At 49.2% G+C, this 14,768-nt stretch overlaps 1 pseudogene; it reads right to left on the bottom strand.

Annotated features, from left to right (window-relative positions):
- Positions 1-6,416: 6,416 nt before the first annotated feature.
- Positions 6,417-11,532, bottom strand: LOC149337363 (uncharacterized; annotated as a pseudogene).
- Between the last annotated feature and the right edge of the window lie 3,236 nt (positions 11,533-14,768).

The following is a 14,768-nucleotide window of genomic DNA, read 5'->3' as shown; positions in this document are numbered from 1 at the left end:
ATTAATTTCTTGTAATTTTCGGTCTACAGTCCGCACGCGGTGTATAGACCATAGGCACCAATTCTGGCTAGAAAAAAATGCTTACTTGATTGCCCCGGTAGAACCTCCTAGTCTAGCTCGGTTAACGGCAACCTGGGAGGCCAGTGCAGGCGAAGCAAACCGAAAGAGGTGGTGCTTCGGCGCTGCCTGTTCTGGCCAGCCAATGCCGCATTTTGTCCACCTTTGGATGACCCCCTTTTTACACACCAATAAATCGCGGGGAAATTCATGTTCTTAGAGAAATGTCTCGTCATCTAACTAGTGACGCGCTGGAATGGATTAACGAGATTCCCACTGTCCCTATCTACTATCTAGCGATACCACAGCTTTGGCAAAATCAGTGGTGAAAGAACCCTGTTGAGCTTGACTCTATTCCAAAAAAATAGCAAAAAATGAGGGTGCGGGAAGGGTGCAGCCATGAGCCCTACACCTTTAAGGGTGCATTTTTTTTTTACTGTGTACAGGCGATCCCTACAGCCCGCGAAATTTTAAGGGCTTGGAAATGAGTCCCACGAAAACCACTACCTCTCGGCGTGGTTTGGAACGACGACGGTACAAAAATGTGCAGAAAAAGAGCTATAAATGATTTAAAAAGCATTCCTGCATTAGATATTTTGTCTGGCGCTCACTGGCTAAGCTGATGATTGTCTGCAAGCAAAAAAAAAAAAAAAGACGCGTGTATAGCCGAGAAAATCTGGTTAGAAAATCATTCCCAAATGTGGTTCGAACTTTTCACGTCCGTGCCGAAAAGGACGGGTTGACACCGTTTTTCACGCAATGGCGTTTGTAGCATAGCGTCTTAGATCCGCTCCCTAACATTGGCGTCTAAGCCCGCATTTTACTTGCGAAATAAATCTGTGATGGCGAGACCTGTATTGCATTTCTTTGTTTTTTTTCTGGTTTTTAAAGTCTCGGCATTAGATTAGAGTATGCTCTTTGAGATTAGAACACGGCACCCCACCAACTCCGGCCAGCTAGCACTCGTTGTGTGTCCTCAGTTGCAGAAAAACGTCCCCTGAAAAGATGCCCCCATTTCCGAAGTAAAAAAAAAATGTTCTCAACCACAAGCCTCTAAACTTCTTTTGTAGCCGCTTTGACCATGTGTGCTTGGACCACGCGTCTTGAATGAAGAGGGTTCGGTTCCCCTAACCGATTGGGTCACACTATTCTAAAATCCCCAATAACCACGCCACTGGCGTAAATAATTTATTTTTGAAAAACTATTGCAACCTTCCACCCCACTCCTACACATGCACAGAGCTTTTTTGGCATATTTCTTATAGCCACAACTGGGTTGGGTTCTTAAGTAGAAGGGTAGCAACCACAGCAACATACAACTCGATAATGTACTGGTAGTAATGCTAGCGGCGAGTACCATTCTGATGCTTTAGTCTGCGAAGTTCAAATAATAGAAGTGCCTATGAAAGTAACAAATTCTCGGCTGGGAATTGACCCTATAGAAAAATCAGTCTGGCAACTTGGCGGGCATCATCATCAGCAACTTACATCGGCACCGTGCGCCATATTCTGGGCACCTTTGGTTAGAGGACGCTCAGCTCTGCACTGCCTTTGCGCCAGTTTCCACCTTGTGGCATGCCTGGTTGCGCTGGTGAAAGCGATGGCAGAAAATATGTAGTGGTCGAGGGACCTGAAGACTATCATCCCGGCCGGATTTTCGGAAAAGCTTTTGGACTCCTATTGTGATGCCCACAGTGTGCGCGGTCCGTCCGGCCGCACCGCTCAGCAAGCTATGCGTTGCCGTCAGGCCGAATCTGCTGTCGATAAAGGAGGGCTAACAACACTTGGACCGGACTCGTCTAAGAGGAGGGGCACTGCAGAGCGAGTCGATCCGGATGCGGGCGCTCGATCTGCACTGCCGGTGCGCTAGCCTTCGGTGCAAGATCACTCGCGTTTTAGCTGTTCACATGCATAGTTTGACCAGCCGCGGTGGCTCAGTGGTTACGGCGCTCGGCTGCTGACCCGAAAGACGCGGGTTCGATCCTAGTCGCGGCGGCTGAATTTCGATGAAGGCGAAATTCTAGAGGCCCGTGTACTGTGCGATGTCAGTGCACTTTAATGAACCACAGGTGGTCCAAATTTCCGGTGTCCTTCACTACGGCGTCCCTCATAGCGTGAGTTGCTTTGGGACGTTAAACCCAAATAAACCCAACCAAACATGCATTGTTTGCTCACTTCAGATCAAGGTGACAGATTACCGGAGTACTTGCTAAGCCGGAGGCATTGACCCAACGAAAACACACCGCTGCTGCTGCTCCACTCCGCCTATGTTGCTGTCCTTTGCTGCAGGTTCGCAACGGAGAGACCGACGGCGCTCCTCGCCGCGCCGCATCGTCGTGCTCATTTTCGCGCACACACCTCACTATGAATGGTTGAGAGGCGGATGCTAGAAAATTCAAAACAAGTGCGCTTGAGTAACGTTTTGATTTTGTGATGCGCCGAAACAGTCGCCAGCATCGGAAACAATGCATGTCCTCGAGTGCACCAAAGGTGGCATCTTTATATTCGGCCTCACTATACATGGGAAGGGCTACACGGTAGAATGAACTTTTCGCTGTTCTTGCATTTCTTATCATTCCTTTTATATATATTTATTTATTTATTTATTCAATAAACACCTAAAGGCCCTCAGGCGAGGGTATTACATAGGGGGGAGCAATGACACACAACGCAAAATAAGAATGAGCAAGCACCAAGAAGCAATACATAAATACGGAAAGCACATGTAGAAAACAAAACAAGAAACAAACAAAAACCTGTAGTATACATTGTAATTTACACGAAAAAAGAACAGATAGTGTTTTAGAGGCGTAACAACCGCAGGAACAAAACAAAATAATAAAACAGCTGAATGCAGCAAGTGGTACAATCAATTAGTAAAGCTAAACGGACATTTGGGTTAGAAGGTCCTGAAACTTGTTAAGATCCCTTTCAGAAGCGATGTGTGATGGTAGATTATTCCAGTCGACTATAGTACGTGGTACGAAAGAGTTAGCAAAAGCAGAAGTGTGGCATGATATGCGTTTAACTTTCAGCTGGTGGTCGCGACGTGGAAAAAAAGATTCAGGTCATTGAAAGAAATCGTTATGGAGCAGAACATGATGGTAAAGTTTATGGAAAAGGGTCAAGCGTGATAGTTTGCAGTGATATGATAACGTATCAAGTTCGGCGCGAGCCTTTAGTGCGGTGACGCTAGTATGACGAGAATAATCAGAAAAGATTAATCTTAGGGCAAGGTTTTGCAAAGATTCCATGTCATCTATAAGGTATGCTTGATCCGGGTCCCAGATGGCCGACGCATATTCTATTTTAGGCTGTATTAAGGTAACGTATGCTAGTTTTTTTAGGTGAAAATGCGCTTGTTTAAGGTTACGTTTTAGAAGACCCAGAGGCGGTTAGCAGCTGCAAGAATATGGCTAAGATGGTAATTCCATGTTAAATTAGACTGAAGGGGTAGTCCCAAATACTTGTATGAAGTAGAAAGGTCAACCGGGTTATTAAGGAGAGTGCAAGATGTCGGGATGCGGCAAGACTTGCGAGTGAAAGAGACAAATTTAGTTAGAGGAATTAAGGGTCATTAGCCAAGAACAACACCAGTTACTAATGGAATCTAAATCAGTTTGCAAATATTGGCGGTCAGAGTCGTTAGAAATGCTACGGTAGATAACACAGTCATCAGCGAATAATCTGATTTTGGATGATACGCAGGCGGGTAAGTCATTTATGAAGATTAGAAAAAGTAAAGGTCCCAAAATGCCTCCCTGGGGAACACCGGACGAAATGGGTGAGGAGGACGAAAGATGATTGTTGACAGAAATGAACTGAGATCGACATGCAAGAAAAGCTTTAACCCAGGCAATAACATCGAAATGAATGTTCAAGTCGGTTAGTTTGAGCAAACGTCTGTGATGGGGGACCCGGTCAAATGCTTTAGAGAAGTCAAGGAATAGCGCATCGACTTGTTTGCCTGCGTCCACTGAAGAAAAGAGGTCGTGAGTGAAGCCGGAAAGTTGAGTGTCACATGAGAAACCCCTTCAAAATCCATGCTGGTATTTGAATATGATGTTGTGGTGCTCAAGATAGCTGCTAATATTAGTGTAAACAACATGTTCGATCTCAGTTGAGAGGATTAGAGTGGTCACCACATTTGAATATGGGTATTACTTTAGCTACGCGCCAGTCGCTAGGAATCGATCCCGATGATAATGACTGGGAAAAGAGTGATGTCAATACCGGATAAATGCTCTCAGAAATGTTTTTAAGAATCTTGTTGTTAAAGCCCAGAGGATCAGAGCTAGAATTTTGTTTAACATTATTCAGGAGGGATTTAATTCTTTCGTCATTAATAACTATTTGGGGCATAGAAACCTCAAGAAATTGATCTAGGCTGGGAGCTGTAGCGATGTCTACTAAAGTAAATACGGATGAGAATGCTGAAAGAAACATCTGAGTACATTCGGATGCAGGAATTGGAGTGTTATTCGAGTCAGTAAGGATAATGTCATCAGACCTGCGGGGATTAATAACGCGCCAGAATCTTCATGGGTTATTGGTGATGATTGTTGTCAAACATTGCTGAAGAATTCCCTGCGGGTTTTTTTTAGTAATGCTTGGTATTCTTTATCACTTTGCTTATACCTTTCAAGAGAATGAGTAGTTCGATGCGCTTTGGCTTGTCTGTACAGACGTTTTTTCTTATTATTAGCTCTACGAAGCCTGAGATCAAACCAGCGTACACTTGGGCAGCACTTTATCGATATAAGAGGAATGCACTCATTGATGAGGTTAGTAAGTGTAGTTTTGAACAACATCCAGTTCTCCTCAACAGAATGAGAGTACCAATCAGAAAGGTGTTGCACTGAGAAGGTGGTTAATTCGGAGTTCATTTTGTGAAAGTTAGCCCTGTTGTAGCATGTTATCTTTTTTGGAACAGTTTTTCTTTCGCTGAACAGATAGTTGATGTGCCCCGTGATAATGTCGGGATCGGAAAGGCCTTCATGATGAATGACATCTGAACAAATATTTGGGTCACTGGCTAGGAAGAGGTCCAGAATGTTAGAGGAATGCACCGATGACCGAGTAAGTTGAGAGATAATTTGGGATAACGAAAAGTCGAGACGCGTCTGTATGAAGGCATGGGCTTCTTTGTCACTAAGAGGCGCAGACAACATATCCCACCTGATGTAGGAAAACTAAAGTCACCGAGAATGAACAAAATAGAATTCGAGAAACGCGCACACTCTTCACCTAATAGGCGATGCAATTCCTCAGCAAAACCGTCACACATGTCAGGAGGACGGTAAAACACTCCAATTAAAAGGTTAGCAATGCCGCATTTCAAAAAACAAACACACATTCAATGAAAGAGGTTACTATTACAGGTATAGCTACAATTTCCTTCTTAATTGCAATGAGGACACCACCTCCTCTCCGGAACTTCCTATCGCAACGAAAAATATTAAAGCAGGATTCACTCAGCAGAACACAACTGTCTGGAATAGCATCGTGCAACCATGTTTCCGTTAAGGCAATAATCGAGGCAGAATTAGAGTCAATGAAGGAAGAAAGAGCAGCGGCTTTAGGAACAACGCTTCTGATGTTAGTGTAAAGAAAAGAAGTGAACTTAACTGAACGCTCGGAACAGGGTTGAAACGAAGATGAAAAAAGGGGATTTGAAGGACCGCTTAAACGACTTCATGTACTTGTGGAACGGGAGATACAAACTGCACAGCTGGTGTTGTGATCCCACTGATATACATCTTTATTGATGTTGAGTTTGTCAAACACAAGCTTAATTTTGTCCCCCTCTTTCTTTACTTCTTTACAAAAATTCAGCAAGTTCCTGCACTTTTCGCGAACGGCAGCAGAATAATCACGAGAAACACTAAAGCCCGAATCTTTTAACTTGTGCCCATTGCTGAGAACGTTTTCAATTTCTTTACTGCTGTTAAATTTAGCGATGATGAGCCGCGTCTTATCTGAGGAATGACGCCCTAGGCGATGAGCACGCTGAATTGAACCAACAGTGATTTCGAGTTCACGACTGCAGAAATCCGTCACGAGCTGTTCAGAAGTTTCCCAAGATTCAGATTTATCAGTATCCTTGATGCCATAGAATAGCAAATTAGACCGCCGGGAATTGTTTTCAAGATAATCAATTTTTTGCTCCAATTTGGACAAGTTTCATTACCGTCGCTTGGAGGCTGCTGCGAAGAAAGAGACACAACCTTTGCTTCAAGATCATGAACGCGTTTGCTCAATTGATCTATATCAGTTTTTAGGCTGATATCAATGAGAAGAACCTTATTTACAGCCTCAAGAATACTGGTGTTATTGGTCTCCAGACGTTGAACGGCATCAAAGACGGAATCCAGCTTTACTTCCTGGGCCTTCGTCATCGGCCCAGGATTAGCTTCTGCGCCGCCGCCGAGCAAGAGCAGGCGCCAAAGATGCAACAAGTGCGCACGAGTTCGCTTCAGACAATTTGGTACATTGGGAGGCCCCGACAACATCCCAAGGCAAACGTTATTGTCGCGATAACAGTTGGTTTTCAAATAACTAACCTGTGAAAACATTGGACGTTGAAGCGGATGCACAAAAGTGGTGTCGTGGCCCAAGGTGTCCGCGGGAAGACTGCCCTTATGAAGAGGGTGGTCAGCAGATACCGTCGCCAGTTGCCTGACGACAAGCCAGGATGAGTCCAAAATTGGCGGTAGGTTGGCAGGTAGGTGGCCGGTTTAAAAGCTGCAATTGCTTGATGACGCTTCAGTGCAGGATGTGATGTCGGAGTGCCAACCATCGAAGCACAGATCGCCCGGTACGGGCAGCGGGACGGACAGCAGCTGGTGCAGCAACAGCAGCAGGAACATCTGTGCGAACATTGGACGTTGAAGCGGATGCACAAAAGTGGTGTCGTGGCCCGGCATCTTGCCCAAAGTATGGGACCAACTGTTCCCTTGTGTAGTGTGCGCTGGCACATGTCAAACGAGCCAACAAAGAGTTTAATGCCACTCTGGACACCTGGCCAGAAGAACTCCTCGATGATTCTAGACACCATTTTGTGAACACCCTGGTGTCCGGTCATAATGGCGTCATGTCCCAAGCTTAATACTGTCTCTCGCATATTTTTCGGTAACACCAGCTGTGGGCCCCACCTTCCCGAACTAAATATGCATTCCTGTGCAGAAGACCATTTACCAAGTGATACTGGAATGACGTACGACTCCACTTTCTTTTCACCTTTTCCCCAACTCTTTCGTAGCAGGCTTTCAAGCTTTGGTCTTCTCTATGCCTAATTGCAATTTCTCCAGGTGTTACGCTCAGACACATCGTAGCGAGAGTAGAGAGCGGACGCTGCGTTGCTCGTGCTGTCACTTGAGCTCTTGTCTGCACTGCCGACGAGAAAGTGACTGCCCCATCACCCGCACGAATGGTCGTGGGCCTTTCCTCCTTTGCGTGTTCCTCAACGTCGAGCATCCTCAACTCGGGATCGGGGTCCTCGACACTTCTTGCACCCTTAATGTTCCCCAAGATGAGATAGTTGATTGGTTGTTCTACGCATTTTGCCACTATCTGTCCAGTATAATATGCCGTGGACACTAGAATCCTGACTTCGGGAAGGTACCTGACAGTGCTATCTACAAGATTGACGGCCGACGCTTCCCCTGTAACATTCTCGTCCTTCACCAGGCCTCTCCGAGCCAAAACTGTGTTGGGTCCGCTGTTTCTAAGCACCAATATAGGACGGCAACCTATTTGCCCAACCACCACCGGCATTGCTGCTTTCGACTTGGGTGTTCCCCTCACGACCTCATTTTCCAGCGACGTTTGCTCTCCTTTTAGCTATGGAACTTCAGGTGGTGTGGCAAGTTCTGCCCGAGAGTCGACAACGCATGCAGCTCGGTCCTGCGTTCTATATCGGCACTCATCCACAGTATGACCTCTCCTTCTACAACCCTGACACACAACCTGTATCTTTGCGGTAACGCTACTAGTACGACAGTCAACTGCATGGTGTCCCACCTTGCCACAGAGGGAACACCTCACTGGCGCCTTAGATGCACCGCCATAGGCTCTTGGCTTTGTTGCATCTGTCTCTAGAACGTGTTGAGTTTCCTCCTTTGCCGTACTCATATTTCTCAGAATCTTGAGGAACAGGTCTGCAGTGTCGGCAAACTCTTCCCATGAACACAATTTTCTTTCTTCCAGGAATAGCACTAGCCTTGGACTGCACCATGCTCCGACACCAGCTTGCCACGCCCCCTTTCAAAATTCCTTTTTGTGCTTGACATATCAAGACACCCGTCGAAAAATTTGGTGGTCAGCCTGCAGGAAAACTGCTTAGCGGTTTCAGAATCCTCAGGTTTCGCGATGCAAAATCTCTCGCGAAAAGCCTCCGCCGTAAGCTGGGATTTTTGAAGGAGTGTTTTCTTGGCTTTCTCGTAATCCATAGAATCAGCAGCAGGCATCCACCCGAACACATTCAGCGCCTCCCCCATTAAACACATGCTCAACGCCGTGGCCCATTTACTGCGCTCCCAGCCTTGCCCCAAAGCTGTCCGCTCGAATAGTTGCAGATATGCGTCCAAATCATCTCTTTTGTCATGAAAGGAGCCATAAGCTTTCTTGGACGAACTCTGGCTAGTCTAGAAAATTCTGTACCCGCTAAGGAACGCTGATCATCGCCCGTGATCTCCTCATATCCTCCCGCGGCATGCGCCTGTTTTAAAAAAAAAAAAACTACTCCCGTTCAATCCTTCTTTTAACCCGCTCTTCTGCCTGGCGTGCGTCTGCGCGTGCTTGCGCCCTTTCCTCTCTCTGTCTCTTTGCCTCCTCTTCATAGAGACGCGTCGCCCCTTCCTCGGTTAAACCTAGCTTGAGAGTCAGTTGTAACGTTTTGAAGCGAAACGCTTCACTACGAGGGTCGGAGCCGAGCTTCGCGTGAGCCGGTGCACAGATTTGCCAGTTATGCGCATGCACGAAACCAGGTGACGTCACACGCGGCGCAGGCGGCCGCAGCCGTCGCCGCCGACTCTGTCGCTTGACCTTGCACCGCAGCCGCGCGCTACTGCGCATGTGCTCCGCTACCGCTGCGCGTGATACTCCTCCTCGCCACCGTTTGACCTTTCGATGCAGCTGCACGCTACTGGGCTATAAATGCGCTTTTCAGAACATAGGCACTCGCACTCGCCTTGGAAGGAGACGCAATTTTAACCGCGCCGATTTCCGTCTCCTCCTCCGTCTCCGCACTGGCAGTGGGTGGACGGCCGAACGCCTCCACCGTTATCGTGGTGCTCCCAGTGCATTGTGCGCGAACTGCGACAGCCATGACGTCAAACCAAGCATAACTGCAGATTTTCGCTTGTATATCCGGGCTTAACCAGAGCTAAGCCACTGCCAAATGTGTTGCCAAATCCATACTTTCTGCTGTCGAGGGCAGGAAAGATCAGAGAGACAAAACAAAAGAACAAAGGAATCCTGGCAAGCTCGCCACACCTTTGTCACGGGTTGCCGGAGAACACTTACGCCGAAGGAATGTTCTAGGCGACAGCTGTACCCACACACACGCACATTTAATACACCTGACGCGACAGAAACACTAGCACACAAAGCTAACTAACAAAACTAACACAAAACAGACTACCAATACACACCAACCGGAAACACCCAGTCTACAAGCGTTCGGCATTCGTGCTCACGGTTCAGTGCTGATGAAGCATTGCATGTGTCCAGTCAGTGGCATCCAGGTAGCCCGCGTCGAGGTGGTGTGTGAAGTGCTCAGGCTGTCGTCGCTGGCAGCGTCGTTGGCGGCGTCGTACGAGCTCCTGGTCCAAGTGCCCGTATAGGCAATGCTGGTGTAGTGGGCCCCACCCGGATATGTGGCAACAGCGCTGGAGGCAGCCCTGGTCGTAGCAGGTGGTTGTGTCGGCCGTTGACTCCCTAGAACGGGCTCAGGAACGCCACGAAGTCTACGGTGGGACGCCGTAGCACTCGAGATCACCGGCGCAGTAGCCGGTGTTGCTCTCTTCCTGCCGAGGTGTTCTTGACCCGCGGGAACCTTCGCTTCTTTGTTCTTCCGCACCATGTCGCGCTATCCATCACGCTTTTATAACATTGGCGTTGGTAGACGTCATCCTTGTCGTCGTCGTCATCTTGTTCTTTTCTCCACCAATTCCAACATACACTTATAGCCCTCTCCTCCCCATCTGACTCCCCACTCCTTAAAAAGAAAAAGCCCTGTGGCCGTCCTCAGAGCCCCCCCCCCCCCTGACAATTCAAATAGACGCCCCCCATTCAATAGCTTTCGTCAATGGAACTGGTGGCGATGCATCCTCACGGCACGTACGCCCATTTCCCAGCATCTCCTCGCCATCCCCCCCCCCCGCCCCCTCTGGTCTCCTACTCCAGGAAACCAGAGGCGAACGCACCCTCCCGGGATACAGAGCGATTCATGCGAGTTCTACAGATCGAACACCATTGGTCCCAACATATATCCGAAGAGACCTCAAACTCTCAGCCCTCCGAATTTCTGTTATACTCACACAGCACCTAGTTGCCATCGAGCTCTTCCTCGCACCTACATCCCCTCCCACCATTCTCGTTAACTTCTACAACCCCCCCCCCCCAACAGCATTCCATCCTACCCCACCTTTTCGACTTTCTCCAAACCATCACTTCCCCTCTGCTTGTGGCAGGCGACTTCAACGCACCACACACACAGTGGGGCTACAGAACCACACACAAAGCAGGGCGTTTACTCCTCGATCATATACACTCTCGACACTACTCCTTGCTGAATGACTTTTTACGCCCCACTACACAGGGTTCCTTCTATCACAGAGACACCACACCTAACCTGACCTTCGCTCTATGCATTCAATATGTTACTTGGCACAATACTGACACATACCTACTTAGCAACCATTCCATCCTTGTTATCAACATACTCACACAACGCCACCGACGCAGGCCTAAGGTGCGACACACTTCGTGGTCAGACTTTCGCCGGTTTTTACTCCCACATCCAACTAACCCCTCGACTACATTTCATGGGTCGCTGATCTAAGAAACACCCAGTAACGGGCCACACGTGAAATTTGCAATCCTACTCCCCGTGACAGGCGTGACCCTCACCTTCTACGACTGTGGAAGCGGAGAAAACGTCTCCAACGCACATTAGCTGCACAACCACACAGCACACAGCTCCACGACAGGGTACAAGCACTACGCAACGACATTATCCCCCACTGCAATACACTCGACACCGGACACTGGACACGAACATGCGACCGCTTAGACGGAAATTTACTTCAAAAATCATCCCGGTACCTTCTCCACTCCCTTCTCGGACATCAACCTCATCCCACACCCACTCTCAAACGCCTGTTCGTCTCCCATAATCCAACAGAGGTTTTCAGTAACTTCTGACAACTTTAATTCCCACCCTCACAGTCCTCTTTAAACTCACCATATCATGGCCCAGCCCTTGACGCACTAGACGTCACCTTCACGCGCACAGAACTTGACACAGCAGTCGCACGATGTAGCACACACTCTGCCCCTGATTCAGACAAAATCACATATACAACTCTCAAGAACCTCCCTCCGAAGCCCACAAATTTCTTCTTACTGTCATCAACGACGCCTGGAGCTCTGGCACCCTGCCAGTGGACTGGACATCGTCTCTGGTTCATTCATACCGAAACCCAATAAACCCTCCAGCATCAATAACCTCCGTTCTATTTCCCTCACCTCTTGCGCGGGCAAGCTCATGGAGCACATGGTGCTTACCCGCCTCACTTCCCATCTTCGGGCCACCAGCTATCTCCCCCCATCCTCATTGGCTTTCGACCAGCACTATCCACCCAAGACCTTTTTCTTCCCCTTCAACACGCCTTCTTTAACTTAAATGCTCCAGACGCTGCGCAGGTCGAAACATTAGTAACAGTTGACATACGCAAGGCTTTTGACTACATATCACACGACCACATCCTCACCATACTAGCTGACACGCAGTGCGGGCACAGCATGCACAATTACATAAGATCTTTTTTCTCCCCCCGCTCTTCCCGTATCCGTTATCTCGATAACCTGTCTAACTCCATCCTACTCGCTCCTGGCCCTCCACAAGGTGCCGTCCTCTCTGCCATTTTCTTTAACCTAGGCATGGTCCCGTTCGCCCGGGCCCTAGCCTTTATTCCCGACCTTCATTTCGTCTTCTATGCAGACGACCTCACCTTGTGGGTGACCACTGGCTGACCGGGAGAGGTCGAAACCACACTCCAACATGCACTTAACACCATTTTCTCACACCTCTCCCAAGCGCGTCGACTCTTGTCGCTTCCTGGGTATGCCACTCACTTCCAACACTTTCACCTCTGCCATCAATCAGTCCATACGCACATGCCACTCAGTCACACACTTAGTCCGCCGCGTAGTTTTAAAACATGCCGGCCTCTCCGATACACACGCCAGCCGCGTTCCTCAAGCGCTGGCCCTGAACAAATTTCTGTACTACATACCTTACTGCTCCCTTACAAGTACACAACACAAACTGACCCGGCCCCTCAATACACTATATAAAACAACACTACGACTCCCCCCCCCTAGCCTTCTAGAACAGACAGCCTACACAGAAGAGGCCTTTTCCACCCTTTTTAAGCTCCTTAACCTGCACCGGGAGAGACAAATCATCCGCCAGTCCAGTTCTCCAGCTGGGTGGTGGATACTAACCCAGACTCCTTACGCACCTATCTCTTTTCCAGACCAACCGCAGTCTCCGATCTACCGCCCTAACCACCGCGTCGCACCCATTCCACGCAACATGTCCGCACACACACACACGCAGGCTGCCCCAAGCATACGTATGCAACCGCATGCCACCTTTGGACGCTGCGGCGGTGGCCTGCACAGACGCCTGTCTCACTGAAACCGCGGGCTCCACAGCAGCTTTCTTCCTCCACACTTGCCTCTCTACAACCAGCACTCACACAACCGGTCCATACACCTCCCCACCCTCCACTCTCGCCCTAGAAATACACGGGATCGTCGATGCCATCACACACATTGGCACCCTACCCCCCGCCCCCGCATACGTTGTCTATACAGACTCGCAGGCAGCTCTGCGTGCCTTCCAGGAAAGAGCCCTCCCCTTCTCTAGCCGATCGGCCTCAGATGCCGCCCTCATAGCATTAATCCCTCTTCTGCTGCCCGTCTGCTGCGCGGGTTGAGCGCGGCTCCGTTTTTAAAGCCGCCGCTGTCGGTTGCGGCAGCCAGCAGTTCAAATTCTCCAATCAGGTCACGGCACTGGCCACCGTTCAAATTAGACCAATGGTCGAGAGGCGACGGCCGACGAAGCGTCGGAGGAGTTCGCACCGACGGTGAGGAGGGAAGGAGGAAGGGTCCGCGAAAGCGCCACCGAGGCGGAATGATTCACGCTGCACACCGCGACATGTCCGAGAGAGTCTGGACCTGCTTTGAGCGTCGGCGAGGGCGCAGCGCTGGTTTCCAGAGAGGCCATCCAGCGAAATGTGGGCGCCGGCACTACAGCACCACCGCCGCCAGACAATGCGCCACGAAGACGAGCTACTTCCGCGTGGCTCGGATGCGGGGCGCGCTCGTACGCCAGGCTCCTCCAAGTTCTCGTCCGGTGTTCAGCCGCAGGTAGCTCCAGGCTCCTTTCCGTGAACAGGTCCCGCTCGTCAGGACAGGATCACTGCTCCGCCGCCTTGTCGCCCAGGTGCCTGGACCAGCTTCGCTCGGTCCTTCGGAATAGCTTGCTTCTCGGCATCGGTCGTTGATCGTTCTGCATGTTGCCAAGAACCGACCGACAACAGGCAACACCCAACACGAGCAAGTGCCCTCCGTCACCCGTCAAAACGTCAGACTTAAAGGTCGTAGAAACTCCACTAGCTATAGTTCTGTCCCCTTTTCGCTCCCTCTTCAACAAGAGACACATGTGGGATACCAGAACTCTTAAAATAATAAACTCAAACAAAGTGTCAAACGCAAGCAACACAAGGAATGAAATGATTGTAAATTGGGTCCCTCGAGATCATTTGGGCAGGAAAACAATCGGCTGAGGCCGCAAATGACATCAATTTTGCCCCGATTTACGAGAGAACTTAACGCGAAGTCACAAAATGTAAATCACGAGGAGGTCGAAGGTAGCCTTTCTCAGAGCGCTCAGAGCGTCTGCGTTCGCGTTTAACTTGCCTTTCTTGTAACGAACGACAAGATTGTGCTGTTGGAGTATCATACTCCACCTCAGCAACCGGCCGCTCTTAGATGACATATTATTTAACCAAGTTAGTGGGCAGTGGTCGGTTTCGACTACGAACTTGGAACCGGCGACGTAGCAGGCGAGCTTCTGAACGGCCCACACCAGGCAGGCGCATTCCTTTTCAGAAGTGCTGTACGCCTCTTCACGGCAAGTCAACTTACGGCTTAGGTACAAAACTGGCCTTTCATTGCCCTCATCATCCTCTTGGCATAGCCCAGCTCCCATGCCCCGATCACTGGCATCAAACTGAATTATGAAGCCTTTTGAAAAATCAGGCGCCATTAGTACTGGCTCCTCACTCAAGGCTTGTTTCAGCATTTGAAACGCGTTCACTTTTTTTGTGGTCCCATGTCACCTTCACGGGTTCCGACTTTCGAAGCGCGTCTGTGAGAGGACTGGCAAGCGTCGAGTAATCTTTTACATAATGCTG

This window comes from Amblyomma mixtum, chromosome 7 (genome assembly GCF_055824585.1).
Source record: "Amblyomma mixtum isolate Tamu chromosome 7, ASM5582458v1, whole genome shotgun sequence".
Classification (NCBI taxonomy): domain Eukaryota; kingdom Metazoa; phylum Arthropoda; class Arachnida; order Ixodida; family Ixodidae; genus Amblyomma; species Amblyomma mixtum.
Note: the sequence above shows the minus strand (reverse complement) of the source record. Positions and strands in the feature narration are given on the sequence as shown.